The following is a 9,630-nucleotide window of genomic DNA, read 5'->3' on the forward strand; positions in this document are numbered from 1 at the left end:
ATTAATATGGCAAAGGAAGAACAATTTTTGTTCTAATAGTAGACAGTAGGATGTAAGTGTTGACTGATTATTAGAACAATTGAGGATTTTGTTGAAAAATATAAACAAAGTCTTCTTGCCTAGTGATGTATTAGTAGTCTCTGGAGGAGAGTGTGTTATGACAAATTTTTGTTACATTTGTAACAGGTACCTGTCAACGTTTTGAGGAAAGGAACTGGAGGATACATGCCTAAACATGATGATTTTGTTTAGGTGATTAAGGGAAAGTGTGTTTGGTTTTGGGAATGCACCATGTGAAAATGGGGGCTTTCATAGTGGCATGTCCAGGTCAAGAGGCCCGATGAGACGTTTCTGGTAGAACCAGAGGTTTTTATTGTTGAAATTAAAGCGCAGTATTGCCTAGTGGAAAAGTGGTGAGAGTATTTGATGAATTTAGTCTCAGACCACAGATATTTATGAACAAAGAGGGGAGACAGATGACCCCCATAAAATTAGAAATAGCCACAGTATAAGGAAACATGGTAAATGATCAAAGAATGAATAATAAAAATGGACCACAGAGGACAGTTATGGTTCCCAAGAGAAAAGTACAGGTTGATTAAATATCACTAATTACGATATTTAGGTAGGGTTTGCAGAAATATGAAGTGTTTCTTTAGGAACATCACGCACTAAAAAGAAAGGAAAGGAAACATGTTATTATATATGGCAATAATGTAGCAGCATTCAGTGTCATTTTAGAAAGATTTGGAGAGAGTATCAAAATGTCAGGTGGACTTTGGGCCTTTTTGGCATGGGTCCAGAAAAAATGAAGAGTAAAGAAAAATAAAAAAAAAATACTTGAAACAGTATAGGAATAAACAGCTCAGTTAATAAAAATTGACGTCATGTGGATGAAATAAATAAATAAATAAAAATGAATGAAGAAATGATTGGATGATTGAAGGAATGGACATTAAATCAAAAAGGAGCATAAAAAGAAGCAAACATTCAAATTTGAAAAATAAACAGCATCAATGAAGAGTAAAGGCCAAAATTGAAAAAGTACTGCAGTGGAATAAAAAAGAATTATGGAATTAGTGAAGAACCAAAAAGGGGTATGGTTGACCAAAATTGGGTTAACCGTACAAGAATGATTTTGTACAAAGCCAAGTCAAGAGAACATACAAATGGTAAGTAAAATATCATTTTTTGAGTGTATGTAACAATTTAGGTTTATATTATAGATGAAGATCGTGGACCTTTCTTGAACACAGGAGGGATGTCTGCATGGCCTTAAATAGGGGAAGAAACAGTATATTATGACACAGGCAAGTGTAAGTGAATAGGGAGAAAAGAAAAGAAAAAAGAGAGGCAAGTAACGGTTCACACCACCGGGTGTGAACACACTGATGATCATTACTAGGAGTAAGAGGACCCAGGTGAGTAACATAAAAAGAGGCAGATAGAGACAAAGTGTTTCAATTATATAGCCATTTTTCCCAAGATAGGTGTAAATAGGTGTGAATAGAGTAGCATATAGATGCAACAAGGGCCACCTCAGACAAACGCAGGACATAGAAGACGTCAAATAAAAGGTGGGTGACCTTTTTTTAATTTTGATAGTTTGCAGGATGACAGAAAAGGTAGAATAGGCAAACAATGTTGTTTCATGATAAACTGAGAAGGCACATAGTAAGAATTGGTGCCATAGTCTAAAAAAACAGAGGTATGCTAGATTAGTGTAGTGGGGTAAGGAGGAGATAATATTTGCGAAATGTTTATTGTGTCTCAAACAGGATGAAAGTATAGCACATAAGGGAAATGACCAAGGTCCAACGCGTTTGGAAGGAAGATGGCCAAGAAAAAGCTGGAAGCACATGCAGCAAAGCAGAATGAAGCATTTACAGCAAAGCAGGTGAAGCATATGCAGCAACGCATAAATTAAGTATTTACAGCAGAGCAGACGAAGACCGTTTAGCTGAGAAAAAAACAAGAACAGGATCAACTGTTGTATAAACCCAAACAAAATTATTATGATTAATATGTGCACCAACTAAGTAAAAGACAGTCTATGAGTTAACTGGGCTGACAATAGTGAGAAATGATCATAAGAAAACATTTTGGTTGTTTGCAGCAAGGAGAAAGAATTTAGGTTAGGAAGAAGCTTGACCCCCTTGCTAGTCCGTGATTGACTTTTGTCTTTATTTTTTTATATGTTGAGCACCTCTACATCTGAGAATGTCAATCTAGAGTGAAAATGAAAAAGTCCCCTGAAGGGACAAATAATGTGTATAAAAATTAGCCCATGAGACAAAAGGGCAAAAAATTAGACAGGCAGATATATTTATTGCCTAAAAAATAGATGTAACTGAATATGTTTATTGAAAACAAACCAGGTCCCAGCAAGCAGACAGCATACAGTAAAGTAAAAGTGAATATATACGAAAAAGGGGGAGAATTAGCAGTTTTGGTATATAAAGAACCAAAATGAATGTTGTAGTTTTTCTAGGATGCAGGGATGTTCAGAAAATAAGACAATGGCCCTCATTACGACCCAGGCGTTGGACCATGGTGCTATTAACTTACCGACTCCGCCATGGCGGAATGGGGAATTACCGCCCCATTCCGAGGTTGGCGCGGCGGTAATTCCCCATGCCGCCATGGCCCTTCCCCATTCCCATTTTTGCCCCATAGGGCTCAATGGGAATGGGGAAGGCGCTAAGTACGGTGCCGCAAATTGCGGCACCGTACTTAGCACCAAGGTCCCTTTGCGGGTTGGTTTTTTAACGCCTGCTAAAAGCAGGCGTTAAAGTGCCACCCGCAAAGGGACCTAGTAATCAGGCGTTAGGGTTTAACGGCGCCGCCACCTTTTACGGCGCCGTTAACCCCTTAACGCCTGGGTTGTAATGAGGACCAATGAAGTTTGTTTAGAAGGCAGGAGTGTGTGATAGACACATAAGAGTAGATTTTTATGGGTTGTGTGAAAAAGTGTGATGATAGAGATATACTTATTTTTCAAAGGAAACTCATTCAGTTTTATATTATAGGTGGACAGGAGTGACCTATATGGAGTTTGACAGCATCTGATCCTATGAGCAGAGAGAGGTCACTGAGGAACCCAACCAAATGCCCAGTTATAATCACCCTGGTTCAAAGAAAAAAACTTTTTCTGCAAAAGACTCCCCCATCCTTGTATTCCCTAGCTAAATGCCCCGTGGTGTTGACTTTCGAACTGAAAAATGAACTAAGAATCCGAGTGCTCAGTGGAAAAAGGAGGCACTAAATGCAAAAGGACTGGCCTTTGAATTAAAGGGCCCAAAGACTTGATGCAAGGCAGCCCAAAAAAGGACAAATTCAACTGGACAAAGATGGTCCGTTGATGCTAAACCGAGATGAGTCGGGTGGATGATGTGACAGTGGAAGTTATACTAATGAAAAGAACAAAAATGAACCTTGAGCATTGGAAATATGCATGGGGAAGACAATGGGAGCAAGACATAATGTTGTGGGGTGGGAGTGAAGGATAAAATGTGGAGTATAAGACACATGTGAACACTGTATAATGAACGGGCTGGTGGGTTACCGCAAGTCGTGACCATCTCTTAATTCTCATAGTGGCTGTAAAACTATCTGAGGCATATAGTTAGTTTAAAGTAAATTGGGTAATCGAGATAGGACTCAAATAAAAGTAAATAAAGGTATTCTTTAGGGACACATACATGTTTGGACTAGGAGAGTATAATGTGTTAGTACTGACGTTGTAGAAATATTTTAGTATACCTCCCAGGTTGAAATAAATTGTCTTATAGAAAAGGGTGATTAAGTCAGAGATGTGTAGGTACAATGAAAATTGAGGAGGGTGGACATGGATGTAGTGATATGTATTGAGTAAGGGACTAAATACAATTCAGAGGGGGTAGTGTACAGAAGGTGGTCCTATCCCCCCCTCAAACTGAATGTATAGGAGGTAGACCCCCCTCCTCCTCAAACCAAATGCAGATAACTTATCGGGTTGATCAATGACTGTAAATGTTGCGAAAATCAGTAATGTAGTGCCTTTCAGGAAAGCGCTTAGAAGAGCAATCTATTGTGTGGGGTCAGAATGTCTTGTGCGATAGAAAGTATGTTAAGTAGTACATGCTTATTATAAATTACTGAAAAACTAGATTCAAATTGGAGCAGGTATCAAATTCTGATCAGGAATAGGTTGATCAACTATTTTGTGATAAGCCAGGTATCGTCAGGCAATTTCTAAAATGGTGGATTTTTGCTAAATCATGATGACATCAATGGATAATTTTTTTTATAGAAGTTCATATAGATTTCACTGGTGTAGAATGAGCTAAGTAAAACCTGTTTAGAATAGTTCTGAGTGACAGGTAGACCAACTAATCACAGGCAGGAAAAAGAGTTGTGCTTCATCATTGCATTACCTCACCTTTCTAAATTGTATAAAAGGGGCTGAGAGGCCAGGGAAATTGAGAGTTTGCAGGGATGCCTTTGGTGTGCTGTATGCTGTGTTTTGCCCTGCTGAGAAGAATAAGCCTAAAGTCTTTTGCAGTCCAGTCTCAGTGTCCTGATGTGCTTCAGAGTGCCTTCCTGACCCAGAGGTGCCAATGCCCGGTGAGAGGGTGATGGGACCCTCTATTCAATATGATTCCCCACAATAAAGCATGCTCTAAAACTGGTCTGAGTCATATTTACAATGTTGGCATATCCCCGAATATAGAGAGCGCTAGGTTGCTGCAACCCATGAGGATGTCGGACGGTTTTCACCTGGGAAAAACATAACCAGCAGAGGCGCTCCTCTCTTTTCATCCCTGTCCATGCCCCAGTGTATGCCAAAACAGGAAATATATCAAATCTAAGGTGGAGTATAAATCTGATGAGACCAGAGAGACAAAGAGTAACGAGATATCTGTGCAGAGTGTCTCCAAATAGGCCCTGATGACAATACACTGCATACCTGTCCATCTTTGCTAATCTGCTGAGAGATACAATGTGGTTATGGATACAGGCTTTGCTACTCAGCCCGCTCTAAAATAAGGGGACATTGCATATATTGGAGCAGGCTAGATTAATATCTAGACAGTGTGATCCCACCATGGTCTCCATATCCCTGAACCATGTGGTTTTGGAGCGGAGACTACCATGGTCCAGAGTTAAGTATAGCAAGGAGGATGTAGAGCTCCAATTAAATTGGATTTCGACCCAAAGCTTGGATGCCGCCACTTTCCATCAGGACAAGAGTGATTGTAAACCCAGCTGTAAACGCAGGGCCTCAACTGGAATGGAAGTAGGTAAATTAAGAATGGAGGGCAGAATTTAAGCCTCAAGTTTGGGAAGCCACAACACTGCCTTCAGAGGGAAGATTTCTAAGGCATATAGGATGGCCGGTATAATCAACACCTTATATGCTATTACCAGGGCGTCAATGGATCTGCCCCCATTGTCGATAATAACCCTCCTCATAACCAACCACTTGGGCTATGTTTTTGTTATCATCCGTTCCTCCAAATGGGCCAAAGACGACGCAGCCGAAGCCTGCATGCCATGATATTTATAGTCATTGACAGGATCAAGGCGAACATTGTCCAGGACCCAAGAAAAGCTCCCTATACATTTCGGCCTTTTGCTGCAAATCATAACCTTGGTCTTAGATAGGTTGATTTTCAAACCGTTGATTTTAGAATCTGCATGTAGTGCATTTAATGATCGCTGTAGTCCCAGGGCAGTCCTGTCCCTCACCACGGTATCATCTCCTCCAAATCGAAGAGCAACATTATGGGCCATTTTTAAAAACTGCTGCATGTCCGACACATAAAGATTGTATAACAGGGGTGCCAGAGCACACCCCCGCTTGGGCCCTATATTAATGTGGCAAGACCCTGACAGGGCGTCCTCTTGCGATAGACTAACGCTGACCCTGGTGTCCGAATACAGCAGCTTATCAAAATATAACATTGTGCTCTCTATTCCCCATGCTACCAATTTGTCCCAAAGACGAGATCGAATCACGCTGTCAAAGGCAGCACTGCAATCTACAAAGCAAAGGTACAGTGGCATGTTGGGATACTTATGAGCATCCAATATAATTGTCTGGAGGATCCAGATAGAGTTGGAGGTGTTAAAACACTTTCTAAAGCCAGACTGATGCGTGCCAAGTAATTATTCTCTTTCAGCCCAGTTATTCAGCAGCTGTAGTAATAGGCCCGCAAAATGTTTCGAGCTACAGTCTAACATAGCTAATAAGCGAAAGCAAGAAGGGTCAGCATGCGATCCCTGTTTGAAAACGGGCACCAAAATCGAGTCTCGCCAAGATTGTGGAATCTCCCCGGTCTCGCAAATACGTAGGAAACGCTGTTTCAGCAAAACAGACCAAAATGAAGGTGCACTCTTCATTACTGCATTACAGAGGCCATCTGGGACAACAGCACGAGAGGACTTGGAGTTCATAATCATTCCCTCCAAGTCTGCTTCTGCCACATGTTGCCAGACAGTGGTTTAGACCTGCGCTCTAACCTTGACTCTAATCTCCCATCTGTCCTCATCTTTCTCGATCTCTCTTCTGCCTTTGACACAACCAACCATGCCATCCTCTTCAACCGTCTCCGTGATAACCTGGGCATCACCAATCAGGCCCTGGACTGGCTGACCACTTTCCTAACCGATCAACCCTTCCAGGTCCAACTGGGGTCCTTCTTTCCTCTATCTCACTTTCTACCTGTTGTGTTCCCCAGGGATCTAACCTTTCTCCCTGGATTTTCAACTAATACCTGGCACCTTTCGCCCACCGCACTGCCACTCTCTGCTTCCACTTTCAGTGCTATGCGGATGACACTCAGCTTGTATTCAGGCTCCCCTCGGCTACCTCTTCTCCTTCTCTCATCTCTGACTGTCTGCTATCCAGGAGCGGTGTGCCACCAATTATCTCTGCCTTAATGCCAGTAAGACAGAGATTCTCCTCATTGGCCCACCTGCACCTTCCTTTCCTGTCACTCTCTTGCTGTTCTTCCTTGGCCCTCTTCCTGCTCCCACCTTTGAGGTTAAGAACCTCCGGGTCATCTTCGACTCCACACTCTCCTTTTCTCCTCACATCTCTGACGTCTCTAAGAAGTCAAACTACCAACTGCACCTCCTGAGGGGTATTCTTCCTTTCCTCTCCTTCCCCCAGAAGCTCACTGTCTCTAGAACTCTGGTTCTCTCTAGACTGGACTACTGCAACAGCTTCTTTCTAAATCTGCCTGCTTCTACTCTCTGCCCTCTGGCATTCACCCAGAACAGGTGTGCAAGACTTGTCCTTGGCCTCAAGCCCAGGGATTGTATCTCTCCAGCACCGAAATCTCTTCATTGGCTCCCAGTGGCTGCAAGGATTAAGTTCAAGACCCTCTGCATTGTCCACAAGGCCTTCTGGGGCCTATGTTCTCAATACCTCCAACTCTTTCTTCATAAATACCTTCCTACTCAAGCTCTTTGCTCCTCCATCTCCAACTCCCTCAGGGTCAGACGCTTCTCCAAGAAACGAGTTGGGGGTAGATCTCTTTCTTCGGTTGGGGCCTCCCTCTGGAACAACCTATCTGCCTCTCTGAAGCTTAAGGAGAGTCTTCTCCGGTTACGGAAGCACCTCAAGACCTTCCTCTTTGCTTCTGCCGTCTCTCTTCCTCTCCCCTGCTGATCTCCTGTCTGATACTGAACTGGTCACCTGGCTACCCTCTGATTTTGGGCCAAGACCTCTGCCCACCAAGTTGCACACCCGCACTGCCTCCTGGCAACCCTTGCACTTGGGTCTGTATCTGTAACCCTACAGTTGTAATGATTCTGTTCTAGTCTTTGTAGTTTCCAGAAATAATAATGGTTCCCTGTAAACGTGCACCCACTGACCTGATCCTGTAGCCCGGATGTGTTGAAATTGAGAAGCCCCCCGGGGGAATCTCCTCCTATCCCGTGATAGCTTGCACAAGGAAGGAATGAACTCCCCAGGGAAACCCTCTGGGGAAGAAAACCCTGACCGCCTCAGTTGTTGGAAGTCTTCTCTGTGAGTAGGGAAGGGCGAGTCTCTAGCACAGTTCCAGGTGACTGAATGCAGGTACCGCAAAGAAACATAACAAAGGCATAGATTAGAGAAAGGTAAGTTTGCACTGAAATACAGAGTAGATGCGGGATATCAGTTGCCTAATAGTTACCCGTTATAAAGGAGATTGTGATCTACATTGTCTCACGATTGCATACGTTCGGATTTCATCTGTGAGACACTGAGAGTGAGGACTCGTGGATAACGTGATGTAACTTCGGGAGTCTAATACAATATAAAAAGGAAACATGAAAAGACCAGAAGGTAGAAACAGGCAGATCTTTCTAAAAAACGAAATTAGAAGAGAAGGAGAGAAGGGTACCTGGCGGCAGATTAGATTTGAAGCAAAAACCCTATGAATAACGCAGCTGGGAAATGAGTGAAGCAGCTGAATAGAATCAATGTATGTGAAGTGTCCAACCCGGTGCGAATAGAAGCGGTTGCAGTAGAAGGGAGAAGGATCTGTTTCGAGCTGCACTGGCACTCGAAAATAAAGGTTACGAAGCGGAGTCTCTGCCTTTGGAGTACAACAAGAAGGCTTCTAAAAGACAGAAACAGAAGAAGATATTAGCAAGGTACAAATGAGAATTCAGGTAAGGGTAAGCCTAGGGACGAACTTACGAAGCGCTGACTGGGGAGAGTAGCAACGCACTCGAGCGTTGTGCTTGCCGCAAGATAACCGGATCTCTGCTGAGGAGGAGGAGCCTCAATCGCCAGCAACTCTTGCAAGGCTGGAACACCGCTCTCGGATGGCGCCGCCATCTTGGGAGAAATAATGGCCGCCACCCGTGATTGGGACCAACGGCGCCACAACGACCACCTCCTTCTATGGAACATGACAGTATGCCCCCTCCAAAGAGCTGACGTACCCGGTTTGCCGGGATGAGAACGATGAAAGCGGCGAACCAGCTGTGGAGCATGAACGGCAGAAGCCGGTTCCCAGGACCGTTCAGCCGGCGAATACCCACGCCAATCCACCAAGTATTGAAGACGGCCCCGGTGGTAACGGGAATCGCAAATGCCGGCAACTTCAAACTCCGGCCCCGAAGGAGTCAAAACAGGAGGAGGACGAGCAACCAAATGACGAGAAAAGCGATCCGCCACGTCCCGCTTAAGCTGAGAAACATGAAATACTGGGTGAATCCTAGACCAAGAAGGAGGAAGACGTAGACGATAGGCCGCCTCACCCAGACGTTGAAGCAGAGGAAATGGACCAAAGTACTTAGGAGAAAGTTTGGAAGGCACCAGATGTCGAGGAAGAAATCGAGAAGCCAACCACACCCTGTCCCCGGATGCAAAAACCGGAGCTGGAGACCGTCTGCGATCAGCAAAACGTTTAATCCGTTCCTGAGCGTTCTGAAGAGAAGATAGCGCCTTCTGGTGACCTTGTTGGATATCCTGCAGCAGACAGACTACATCCGGGAAAGAAGATGCAGACGATACCCCCACAGGGAAGCAGGTAGGATGGAACCCATAGGAACAGTGAAAAGGACTGGATCCCAATGATGCGTGATGCGCATTGTTATAAGCAAATTCAGCCAACGACAATAACTCCGTCCAATTGTCTTGAGATGCTG

At 43.8% G+C, this 9,630-nt stretch overlaps 1 long non-coding RNA gene across 1 annotated transcript in view; it reads left to right on the forward strand.

Annotated features, from left to right (window-relative positions):
• The window catches only part of LOC138567362 (uncharacterized), a 34,539-nt gene extending 29,871 nt beyond the window's left edge, over window positions 1-4,668 (forward strand). Inside the window, exons 3-4 of the long non-coding RNA XR_011302180.1 lie at window positions 1,779-1,897; window positions 3,030-4,668. This is a non-coding gene — a long non-coding RNA (uncharacterized lncRNA). The remainder of the gene's footprint in view (window positions 1-1,778; window positions 1,898-3,029) is intronic.
• Window positions 4,669-9,630: the final 4,962 nt, after the last annotated feature.

The sequence above is a fragment of the Ambystoma mexicanum genome, chromosome 1p (assembly GCF_040938575.1).
Source record: "Ambystoma mexicanum isolate Mex_15411 chromosome 1p, UKY_AmexF1_1, whole genome shotgun sequence".
In the NCBI taxonomy this organism is placed as follows: Eukaryota; Metazoa; Chordata; class Amphibia; order Caudata; family Ambystomatidae; genus Ambystoma; species Ambystoma mexicanum.